Source organism: Columba livia, chromosome 16 (genome assembly GCF_036013475.1).
Source record: "Columba livia isolate bColLiv1 breed racing homer chromosome 16, bColLiv1.pat.W.v2, whole genome shotgun sequence".
Lineage (NCBI taxonomy): Eukaryota > Metazoa > Chordata > Aves > Columbiformes > Columbidae > Columba > Columba livia.
This window is the reverse complement of record NC_088617.1, coordinates 12,051,605-12,063,881: the sequence shown is the minus strand read 5'-3', so window position 1 is coordinate 12,063,881 and position 12,277 is coordinate 12,051,605. Positions and strand designations below refer to the sequence as shown.

Sequence of the window (12,277 nt, the reverse complement as noted above, 5' to 3'; positions counted from 1 at the left end):
ATTATATTCTTTACATGCCAAAGAAAGTTTAAATCCTGGAAGAGTGATACTTTATCGTCAAGGTAACCAGAATAGGTTCACCAACAATTTACGTGGCTCTTAAGTCTATTTACATGCTTGTTTACTTGGTTTTTCTCTAAAAGGAAAAAAATAGTTACCTTAGCAACTGCCTCATCAGGTGGTGCTGAGGCTTCCTTTGCTATCAGGTGCCTTCTGCAGGGAGCTCACAGACCAGTTCCGTAGGCACATCTGCATTTCCCAGTGGAGTCTGGGGATAGTCTATGCATTACTTTGTGGTGTGTTGTTCTAAGGGCTAAATATTGCATCTCAGATGAGCAGTGAGGCATGTCTGCCTCCCTGGCTTTGGGGGACCTGTGCGAGGACAATGCCAAGGCAGAGATGGGGGAGCGGGGCAAGGCGGGAGGTGATGGGGACGTGGCCCTGCTGGTTTTTAAGGCTGGACAGGTTAGCTCCGCCGCACTGCGGATTAGGTGTTGGCCCATTTTTTTTATCAGATACCACCACCAAGGATCATCGCTCCCACCTCTCCCTTGAGAATCCTGCCTTCCTTGGCAGAAAAAGTTTAAACAAAAAATATGAATCACAGGACGGTGGGATGTAGGTACGTGCTGGGGTAAGGAATCATGAGGCTCTGCATGTACAACTGTTTCTGGAGCTTTGTACTAAATCAGCTTCTGCTCTGCTCAGCCACACATGCGGGGAAGCAGGACTAAATGAGATGCTGGTCAGAATTTTCCTCCTTGCCTTTCTTTCCACAGAAGATTTTGACCTGAACCCCGAGCGAGCACACTGCTGTCTGGGCAAGCTCCCAAAGTTCAGCAAACTAAGTCACCAACCGAGGCTGTGTTTGTGTCTTTGTTTTAAAAGTGTTTATGAGAGACCTGCTTCATCAAATACTCTCTTCTATTTGCTTTCGTTACTCTTTTTATTTTAATTTGATAACTGCATAGACACTTTAGACTGACTGCAAGAAAGCTCTTATTCTACAAAATAATTCAATTTCCTTGAATGATCAGGGCCAGATTTTTAGGATAGTTACGTATCTAGAAAGATTTTCAAAGGAACCTCAGCAGATTAAAGCCTTGGTTCCTTTTTAACCTACTTAAACACTTGTAAAAATGCTGTTAAGGCTCTGCCTGCACCTCAGCCTTCCTAAACACCTTTGAAAACTTAGCTCTTTATTGTATCTACATTCTCTCAACTACATTTGTCTTCCATTTCTCAATTCTATTTCCACCACTTTTTCCAAAATCCTGCTATGATACTCATGTCCACCCTTGCTGTGCTCTTGAGAGTTTTTTAATAATATGACTTTCTTTTTCAATCTTTTAACCTTTTATTCATTGTATAATTGCTCTATACTAATCTAATTTAGCTGGCACTTTCTTTGTAGGACAAACTTAACACACTGTTATAAACACTGTAACCAGAAAACAGGTCTATTGCAGTATCCATGTTGCGATATTGCAATGACTGTACTAGTGAATAATAATCGTAATAATTGCTTTATAGAGCTTTTTAGCACAGAGATATTTCTTCCCTGCTTGAATCCTCAGGGCCTGAGTCTGAGGCAGCCTAAGGGTCTGATTTCTACAGCAAAAGACTCATGGAGCTTCCAGGCTATTTTTCAGCCTCCCTCTGGAGCGTGACAGGTATCCTTCACTGCTGGGGAAAGGCTCCGTCCCAGCCTGGTGCCACCATGATTCCCCACGTCACCGAGCTCCACCATCCATCACTCCCCTTGCTGGTGACAGAGTCAGAGGCCGTGGGACCAGACCCCAGCGGGGCCACCGTGCTGGGGGCTGATGGGCTGACATGCAGGGTCCCCTTCACAGACAATTACCAATTAGGAAGCTGAAGAGTTGGGTGTCCTGAATAGAGAACTCTAGCAAATTCTCTGACTCCTCCACCTTTTGGGGTTAACGGATTATTCTTTTTTGGCCTAATCTGTCCAGCAATGCTAAAATCAATATTAAACTTGGCCTGTCGCTATACCTTCCTCCTGCTGTGAGCTCATTCTCCAGACCACACTAGCACTCAGAAAGGACTTGGATTCAGTAGCACAGCTCTCGCCTCAGATCTGGCACTGGCATCTGGTGTCTTTCCACAAGGAAACACCCGGAGCTGGGGGGACATGTGCAGAGCATCCTGTGCCTCCTACCCCCTTGTCATGTTCTTCATCCGAGGCAACTCATTCATCGAAGCAGAGAGCAGCCTAATCCCAGCACAGACGGAAATCTTTCAGAAATGACTGCCGCAAAATAAAACAGCCACCAGCACTGTTCACGCAGCAGGTTCTCTCCTGTTTCATGCTGCCTCCAAAATGGGAGTGGGTGTATTTACTTATTTACACGCTAATGACAAACAATAATAAATACCATCTCCCACTCAGAAACTTCAGAGGCTGATCCAAAGCGGGCCAGCTATTTAAAAACTTACTCCCACGTTTTAGGATGGCACAGAGGTGAAGCGAATTACTCCAAAGCAGGTCTGCGGATTTGCTCCTGTGCCTTAACTGCTCAACTGCTGAGCCCCAGAGCCCCACTTGCTTCCTCTTTCACTGTTTTTAACATCTTACTATAAAAAGGGTGTTCCCTGATTTGTGTCCCACTCAGCTAAGCAATGTGTGGCACTTTTTAGGGTATCCTTCAGGAACACTTGCCTGATCTCCAGCTGCTTGGTTGCCTTCATTGCTTTGTTCTCACTTTCTCTGAGTGATTTTTCCTTTGAAGGACAAGGGGCAATGGGCACAGACTGAATGTTCCATCTGAATATGAGGAGAAACTTCTTTACTTTGGGGGTGACAGAGCCCTGGAACAGGCTGCCCAGAGAGGTTGGGGAAGAGTGATCCATGCTTCAAACAATGGCTCAGGAGACCCAGCTTTTTCAATGCCCTCAATGACCTTCATCAAGCCATTCAATTTGGCTCTGTCTCAGTTTCCCCATCTGTAGGGGAATATGAACATTTGCAGAGCACTTTGTATTGTTATTAATTCTTCATAGAGTATCTGAAATGTGGTGAACACTATAAGATGCTATAAAAGTACAAAGTATTATTATTAAACTCAGGAGGAGGAAGTAGCTGGCCCATAAGGTGCTTCCTTCATCAGTCCTTCAGTGGAAGGTCTTTATCTTTATGACCTAAACACAGGATTTTTATTCTGCTCTTGTAGAGGGTTAATGAGTGTATTTTAAATAAAGCTCTTCTGACTCAAGCTGGAGGAGCACCATCAAAATGAATGAAGCTGATGGCATCTTAAATTTTTCTTACGCATCTCAGTCTAAAACAGAAAGCAGAATTGCCTCGCACGCAGCGCCAAGGTTCCTAATCTGCAGGGAAGACTCTGCTGAAGTCACTTGCAATCGGCCCTTTCCTCTTACCCTCCAATAAACAGTAGACACAGGGTGACTATAATGGCTTGACAATGGTTGCACACCCTGGGGTTTTGCTGCTCTCATGAAAAAAAAAAGATTGTCATGGACAAATGAATGTTGACAGTGGCCATACCAAACAATTCAAGAAAAAATTGCAGTTTTATACGTATTCCTGCTCCCTTTGTCAATACTTTAAAGATGGTTCTTATTTTAGAGCAGGTATTGATTGTGTATAGGTTAGGCCCCCGGTTCCATTTGTCATTTCTGATATTATAGCGTGTTATCGTTTAAAGCTGTAACGGGAGAGGTGGCTGAGCTTAGAGCAAGTTGGTCTGTCTGAGGCTTTGATAAATGGCTAGATGGTCTTTGTTTCTGCAGCAGTGAGCAGTTGGCTGCTATTTGCTTTACCTTTTATCCAAGAATAACTGTGTGATGGGTTCTGGAAGTGAACAGTATCATTTTGTCAGATGTGGTTCAGAACTAGCCGGGTGGTCCTAGCAAAGCAGCTGAAGGATTTTTAACACCCGACAGGATGTGAGCAAAGGCCCTGTACAAAACTGAAACAATTCTGGCTCCACATGGCTGCCTTGGTCGAAAAGTTCTCAGAGTTGTTTTTTAAGGTGAGAGGACAGGAAATGCTGGGGGGTGGGGAGGGACGGTGCTTTTAAAAGCAATTCTATTCATATGGAAGGATCTTATGAGAAAGATCAGAAGACAATAGGTGGATTAGATTTCTTTGATGAACTAACAAACTTGCAAATTTTTTGCAGATCTAAATGCAAGGTCTGCTTTTCAGATGCACTGAACAGCCCCACCCCAGCCTCTGAAAATCAGGCCAGTACAATGTTTGTGCCTGGGAGTCCGCAGGATTGCGGGGAGAGGGAGGTGGCTGCTCACTTTGCATTCTTTCCCTCTGCATCACTTACATTTCTCAAGGTTTTGGTATTGCTTTCATGAAATCACATCTGTTTGTCAAACTCAAAATGCAGGATTGCTTTGTATCTCGATGTCACTTCATCTGAATCACTAGGAGTCTTGAAATTTTAAGTGGTCCTTTTGCCTATAACAGACACATGATGTCTTGTAAAAGGTGAGTGTCAGGAGGATGGAGCCAGGCTCTTCTCAGTGACAACCAATGACAGGACAAGGGGCAATGGGTGCAAACTGGAGCTCAGGAGGTTCCACTTAAATATGAGAAGAAATTTGTTCACAATGAGGGTGGCAGAGCCTGGCCCAGGCTGCCCAGGGAGGTTGTGGAGTCTCCTTCTGTGCAGACATTCCAACCCGCCTGGACACCTTCCTGTGTAACCTCATCTGGGTGTTCCTGCTCCATGGGGGGATTGCACTGGATGAGCTTTCCAGGTCCCTTCCAATCCCCGACATTCTGGGATTCTGTGTCTTGGATTTGCAGAACATCTGCTATCGAATTTTGAGTTCGCGAAACTAAGATGATGCCTGTGCATGTTTCATGCTGATGCCTTTGAATCAGGCAAGTTCAGCGCAGTGCAATACCAAGGTCTGCCTGAAAGTTGAAGCCTGTCCCAAGCCAATGTTTATAAGCAAATGTAGGTGGAGGAATCAGTAATATACTGAAATAAGATCTCACTGGTTTAACAGTTAAGCTGTAATAACTCCTCATTCACAGCCTGCTTGTATCTGGGGAGTCTTTGGTGCGGTTTTGGAGCACTCCTCTGCGTTGCATCTGAACCAGGAGCAAGGTGTTTTAAAAGGTTGGCTCTTGAGCCTTTGGGTACCTACCCTTCCTTAACTCCATAATCTGTGAGTGAGAGTTCAGACTACTTACTGTTCCTGCCTCTAGTAGATTGAAATGGTAGCTCTTAATCCTATCAGTGAAGCTGAATTGCCCAGACAAGTAGCAGCAGATTGATTCCACCAGTTCTTTTACAGAAATCACAAAAGGCTGCTCAACAACCAAAATAGTTCAGGCTTCAGTGCAGCTCAAAGCATGATGGCAGGGGAGCTCTGCTTTTGTGTCTGTAGGAGGAGAGAAGTTACCTTTACCTTTCCTGGCATGGAAATAGAAACAAGCAGAAAGGTTAGAAGTCAATACTGCAATTCTTAGTCCTACGAGTAACACTAAGGTTCACCAAGTACTTGCTTTTTTGTTGTTTGGGGTTTTTTTTGTGAGATTCCTGTTAGCTCTTAGCTTGTGATAAGTTATATATACTGCAGAAGTTGATGGCACACAAATATGCATTTGTAGCACTGACAAGGTAACAAAGATAGGAAGGAAATAGAAAAGAAACCAATGAGATGTCAAACCTATGCAGAAGATATTGGGTGTCTGTGAAGCAAGAACCACCCTTGAACCTCCCCCATCCCTCACGTGCCTGGTGCTTCAAGCCAAATCCAGGCTTCTGTGGCTGTTTAAGGAGGTTTCGTCAACTCTAACACCTCTCTTTGATTGTGCCTCTCTGCTGTTCCTGGCTTTGCCCTGAGCTGTAGATGTAAAAGTGTTGCAAAAGGGATATTTCTGACAGTGCAACACAGCCCAACACAAATAGGCTGTGCTCATAATCTGTCAGCACAACATCATCTCAGGAGACCTGGCTACTCATTTTCTAGACCAACCTGGGGAGCAGATAATAGGTGGTCATAGTGTTTGGGATAACACCTCACACCGCTTTTGAGTTTGTGTGTGCATTAGAGGTCACTGTGCGCTCCTCACAAAACCAGAGTGGTTGTGTCCCTGGCCAGAACATCCCCGTTCACAAAGCTGTGCCTTCCTGGGCCCCAAAGATGACTGAATTTCAATGAGGTTTTATTCTTGAAAATGGAAGGTGCTGTCTAACAGTAAAATATTGTTCTATTAAATTCAGCCCATGGCAGATCCACTACTGAGGGCTATTGAGGCAAATAAGAGCAGGGTGATGGCAGTGTGTGGCCATAAAGTTGCAGTATTCAAAAATGTAGAAAAAGCAGGTTGTCAGATTTCAATAAAGCTGTGGAAATGAATAGATACATCTCAGAGCTGGTTGCTTCCTAGTGGGATGGAATTTGAATAATAATATCACACCTGAACCACCATCGGGCTGGATTAATGGCTGGCGCAGGCTGAGCACTAGTGTGGTGAAGCTGCGGCGGCAGCACCACCGTAGGTGTTACTGATGATGCAGAGCAGCGCTCCTGCTTGCTGGCACACAGAATGAAAAAAACAGGGGAGGAGGAATCTGGGAATTATTGCTTTAAGCTGCAATTTTCAACAAAGAAATCTTGCTATTCCAAACTGTCTAGGCCTTTAAAAATAAAAGATGTGCAGTATTTACAATGCTCTTCAGTATTCATGAGGCTTTGCTGCTTGTTGTAAGGCGAGATGAAAACAATACTCAGTAGATTTTCATAAGTGACACGCAACTGTAAGATTGATAGATGATGTGGATTTAATGTATGTGGAGTTCAGCGCCAACATAAAAGCTGTGATGTACCCAAACACCGGGTTTATTAAATCCCTGTTTCCTTAAGTGATCATCCAAAGCCTTTCACCACTTTCTTCTACCAGAGAATAAAAAGGTGGTAGGAAAAAAGAGAGGAGGGAGGTGGGGGGAAAAACCCAACCAAGGGATTCCCCTTAGTTTTGGTAGAGAATTACAATATCAGAACTGAAAGAGACAAATATTTAGACACTCTCTCTGCATAGAGATTAATGTGAGAGTCAGAAATACATGGAATCCACTTAAATCGATGCGATTTAGTTATGAATGGTTAAACATAAGTATTCTCTGTTAAATGCCAAAACCTGTTGTATTAACACCTTCCTCTTCGCAACCCTCCTGTATAGCCTCCTAAATCTCCCAAATTCTTCTGAGAGCCCAGGGAATCCTCTCCTGCCCCTCTCAGCTGGGGACAGAGATGTTGGATTTTCCCTCTTCTCTCTCTTGGACCTGTATGTTTTATCTGCCATGACCGGTGTCCTCACAAGGTATTTCCCACGCATTTTTGCTGACACAAAACAGCATCTCACCCTTAGTCTGACATCGAGTGGACTATTTTCTCTCTCTTTCCAACTTCACCCATCAGGCTGCATTCTTCGGAATTAGGATTGACTTGCGCAGTGTCCCAAATCCTCTTGAAAACGACTTCTGAATTGCTTAATTTCTGCTGTCTTTAGGGGTGCGACACACACGCTCCTTGATAACAGCCACGAGTAACTGTCTTGCATTTGCAGCACTTTTTAACAAAGTTGTATTTGCTTCTTAGTGGAACATTTCATTTAGTTTCAGGGTCATTTCCTGTGACAGCTGAACGTCTGTCTTCTTTATCACCTCAAGATTTAGCAAAATGATATAATTAGTAGAGTTGTGCTCCCTAGCCCAGTCAGCTGCGCTGGGGATGGGGCCATTTTAACTCAGCTGAAAGGAGCAAGTAGCGTGTAAACTGAAATCAGGCTCTCTGCTCTGGGCCTAATTTGACTTTTTCAAAACTAGTAATATTATCAGTGTATTTATTCCTTGGTGTGAATCGTTGACCCCGGGCTGGTGAGCGAGCAGTCGTGTCGCTGCTGAGTTCCCGTGGTGCTCGGTGGTGTTGAAAGGCGGGTGGTTCGTGAGCAGAACACCTGGTCTGTGGCAGAGGCTGAGGCTGGGTGCACCTCAGTTCAGTTCCTCTTCTCCCTGTACTGCTGAACCAGTTATTTTTCAGGCACTCTTCTGTTTCCAACCAAAAACTTAAATTTCAGTTCTTCTCTGCCCTACTTCTTCTCTTCCTTAAAAAAAGAAAAAGGCTAATTTTCCCAAGGGTAAGTTTGACAATTTTTTTTTCACTTCAGCAGTATTTTTTACTAATGAAGCTTTCTCATGAGCTACACTAGCATTTTTCATTTTAATACAGAGGAAAAGTTTAAACCAAAAATCAAGGGATAAGGAACAGAAATTGAAAGGAAGGAGGTCAGTGCATATCCTCTTGATTTTATAAACAAGTTAAAATAAGTGACTTGTGTTCACTCCCCTTTAGTTGCTGGTAAATATCCAAGGAAATTGTTTGTAATAGGAATGTTTATTGGAAAAATAAACTTGAGCAAATACTTATGGAAAACAAATGGCAAATCCAATCGGTCCAATATGGCAACACAATTGCTTTAGAAATTGGAAACCAAGGTATATATTCATGCAATCAAGGCACAGAAACTTCTGTGTACCTGGTCTAAGTGCCTAGAATTGCGAACCTGCATCAAAAGGCTCATGGCAAAGTAATACGGTAAGAATCTTTTGCAGAAAACATTTTGAGTTACAAATAATATGCTGAAGGAAATTTGTAAATTCTAAGTAAGGAGCTGAAAATCACCAGATAATTTTAGAAATGTACTTCCTTTGGTTTGCTGCCTGTGAAAGAGTGCTCAAACTTTGTAACGCCCTTAGATTTTCTGCACAGATTAGGCTGCATATGCTTATAAGAATACTCATAATCACTTGAAGAAAGTAGAAAATGGATAGCTAAGGCCCAGCAGAGATAACATAGGGAAGAATGGTAAATAATATATGCAAATACAGAAAGGAAGTTTATTACTATTGTTGTGCCTTCTGAAATATGCCCGGTTGTGCCTTCTCAGGTGTTTCATGGAGTTTCCCCTGGTAGAAGGGGCTTTCCTTTACCTACAAAAACCTGCTTAGCGTTGCTTGTGCTCTTTTGTTTTGTTTTTATAATTGAGTTTTTCCATGTGTGTAATCCCAATATTTTCTTTAAACCATGAGGATTAAATGCTTGAGGAACTCGAAGAATTTTGACAAACTGGGAAGATTCAGGAAAAGCCAAATCTTGGGAAAGTTGGGAGTCCATTCACCCCTGCTTTCAGCTAACATCAGCACATGAACTTGTCCAGTCTGTGGCTTTGCTTTTACAGAATTAAGCACAGTGAAGAAGCATTAACATGCATATCTAGACCTAAATTTAGAAACATTAGGTGGACAGACTTCCCCATCAGGTCTGGCACCTTTCTGTCACAGGCTTCTCATGATACACAAACGTGTGCCCCTTTCACAAACTCATCAAGCCCAGATTTCCATGTGGCCCTGAACAAGTTGCTGTATTTCTTGATGCCTCAGTTCTCTATAAGGCAGAGACAACAGCGTTTCGTTTTGTTTCTCCAGACTGACATCTCAGCATAAAACATCCGGTGCCTGAAACAACAAGGCTCTCACCTTGCCTGGGCATTCTGCTCTAACAATAATCAAATTAAATTCAGTACAGGCACACAAAAAAAAGCCTAGATGCTAAATGACGAGGGGGTGAAGACCGGTGTTCATCAGCTTTACTTCCCAGTGCAGGTCTGTGGCAAGTGCACATCCGAGTGTTTCCCAAGGAGGAAACCTCTCATGGATGTGGCTTGAACTTTTATTTGTGATTTTCATGAGGCTTCCAGAGCGCTGTGTTCCCTACACTGAGGTGACTACTTTGAGTTCGCTTTTTTAATTAAGGCTCTGTATTGTAACTAGTCAATGTACATTATTGGGAGAATGAATGTCAATGCCAGTGCTTTTTCTTTCGCTCCTTTATCTTTGTCAATGATTCAAAGACATGATTTATGGTTAGTCTCCGTCTTTCAGGATCATCCATCAAGCGCTGGTTTCACTACAGGGCTCGAAGTTGTAAATCATGCAGAAAGGCTGTCACTCATCTCATTTAACCCTTTCAACACAGGGACGGAAGAAGAGGGCTGTTCTTTGCAGAGCTGTAAGAAATAGCAATAAAATGGCCATAAAATTGATGAAGTTAGACTAATCTATACAATTAATTGTTCCTTGTAACGCAATAATTATTATGAGAGACAATTAAAAAAAACAGGGCAAGACTCCACCGTCCAAGTTCATTCTGCAAATCTGGAGGACTTCAGGGCTCCATAAAATATGTCACTTTTTGTTTTCCCTTTTGAGCTCCTTTCAGATTTTTTAATGCCCATTACAGACATGAAGAGCTGAGCTTCTCTTTGGAATCAATCATGGGCTACTTCTGATCATGACCTTGCAGTGACTAAAGGAGGAGTGCAAAAGCCCATTAGCAGCTGCTATTTTCAGCTTTGTAAATTAACAGTTCTTCCCTCTCCTTTTGCCCACTCCACCCCTCCCCTTTATTCTTTCTATTTTTTTTTTCTTCCTTTTTTTTTGGACAGGAAGACAGCGAAAAATGAAATGTGTAAGTGGCATGGGAGCTTCCACACTTAGCCTTGTCTCGCAGGCTTGAGGGCTGGTGACAGCTCTGGCCAAGTGGCTGATTGCTTCTCCGTGTCCTCCCCGCCAGCCCCGCCGTGGCTCCCAGGTCACATTAAGCACTAACTTTTCAGACAATGTCTCCACCTGCTCCGAGCACAAAGCCAGGGAGACTGGCATTAAATAATGAGGTGTCTTACTTTTTTTATCTTGCTGCTTTATTTATTTTATTTTTTTTTAGTTCAAAGTGTTGGAACTTGGTAATGGAGGGTTATTAATGAAAAATATATGTTTGGGGTCTATTTGTTTAGATTCTGCAGTGACTTGATGGCAATTTTATCCCTGAATTATGTATGGCTCTGTTTTGCCTAGGCAAGCTGATACAAACAACAAATACAGTTAGAAAAAGATATATCAGTAAATAAACTGAAAGGTTGTAAAATATGAATGTTTATCATCCAGACGGTGCCGCTTCTCTTCTTTTTTACATGAACTCTACTTGAGATGGTATTTAGGAGCTTGGGACTTCTTCTGTTCCAGCAATCTCTGCAGCTTGTCACAAAAACAAATGACACCAGAGGGAACCTTTTCTTACACTGTATTCTTTTGCATGAACCTCAAGTCTTCTTAAGGTACTCATAATTTAAATTTATATCTCGATTTATTGGAAGGTAATATCCTACACTTCTTCCCTCACAGACCCATGCTCCCTTTAACCCAGGCTCTTTTACGCTTCGGTCTTTAGCAGCTGCTCACCTCACTCCAGGTGAAGGCGACACGCAGAGCACCAGAGGAAGGTGGATGTGTGTGTCTGTGTGTGTGTGCGCGTGTGCGTGTGTGTGTGTGTGTGTGTGTGTGCGTGTGTGTGTGTGTGTTTGTGCATGTGTGTGTTCAGGGTGACGGATCCTGGTTTATTGTGCTGAGGGCAGACAGTGCCCAGTGTTGCCGGAGGTCCCTGCTCATCCCCGCTCTAAAGAGTAACACCTGCCGCTGCTCTGAGCCTTGGCAACCAGCTGAATCCCTAAACAGCTCTTTTCCACATTTTACACAGCGTTCGGGTTGTGAACTGAAAGTAACTTGGGGGGGGCAGAAGCAAAGGATGAATTAATTGTCTGATGGGATTAAGAAAAACTTTTAATCCTCCATCTAGGAGAAAAAATCTGGTTTTTAAAATATCACCCATTGCAAGCATCATGATAAATTAGCACTTGTTTTATTCTGGACTAAAGTCTCATCCCACAGGGATCTCCAAGAAGTTCTGCTGCTAAAACATAGCAGAGAGGAAATTATAATTTTAGCAGCTCTCTGCAGTCTTAATTAAGACTGTTCTTCCAATATAAATCTGTGGTGTCTAATTACCAGAAAGCTGTCAGAAAATAACTTTCAAAAAACCTGTGTCAGAAAAGAGTTGAGAAGACTAGAAATATTTATTCAGTTACAAATTTCTAGTGCTAGTAGATTTTTCTTAAGTCTAACAGTCAACATTGCTACTAATTCATCTCTCAATATTCCATTCACAGGATAAATTCTAGTTCCAGCTTCTCTTCCCCAAACTGTTGCTTTTTGTCCAGGCAACTTTTGGTAGGTTTGTTTGAGCAAATAAGAGAATGTTTCTGAGCTTTTTTTTCTCTTACACATCCACAAAGTACTTGAAGTTTTTTTATTTCAGTGTATTCCATATCTCAAAGTCAAATTCTGGCACAAATGCCCATCCATTTTAC

At 42.7% G+C, this 12,277-nt stretch overlaps 1 protein-coding gene across 8 annotated transcripts in view; it reads left to right on the top strand.

Annotated features, from left to right (window-relative positions):
* The window catches only part of TSHZ2 (teashirt zinc finger homeobox 2), a 222,805-nt gene that overhangs the window by 106,488 nt on the left and 104,040 nt on the right, over positions 1-12,277 (top strand). The window contains exon 1 of one of the 8 annotated variants that reach the window (XM_065032508.1): positions 4,958-8,152. The exons of the other annotated variants lie outside the window; for them this stretch is intronic. The gene's annotated coding sequence lies outside the window, so the exon portion shown is untranslated. Of the gene's footprint in view, positions 1-4,957; positions 8,153-12,277 lie in introns of those variants that run through there. 8 annotated transcript variants of the gene reach the window in all.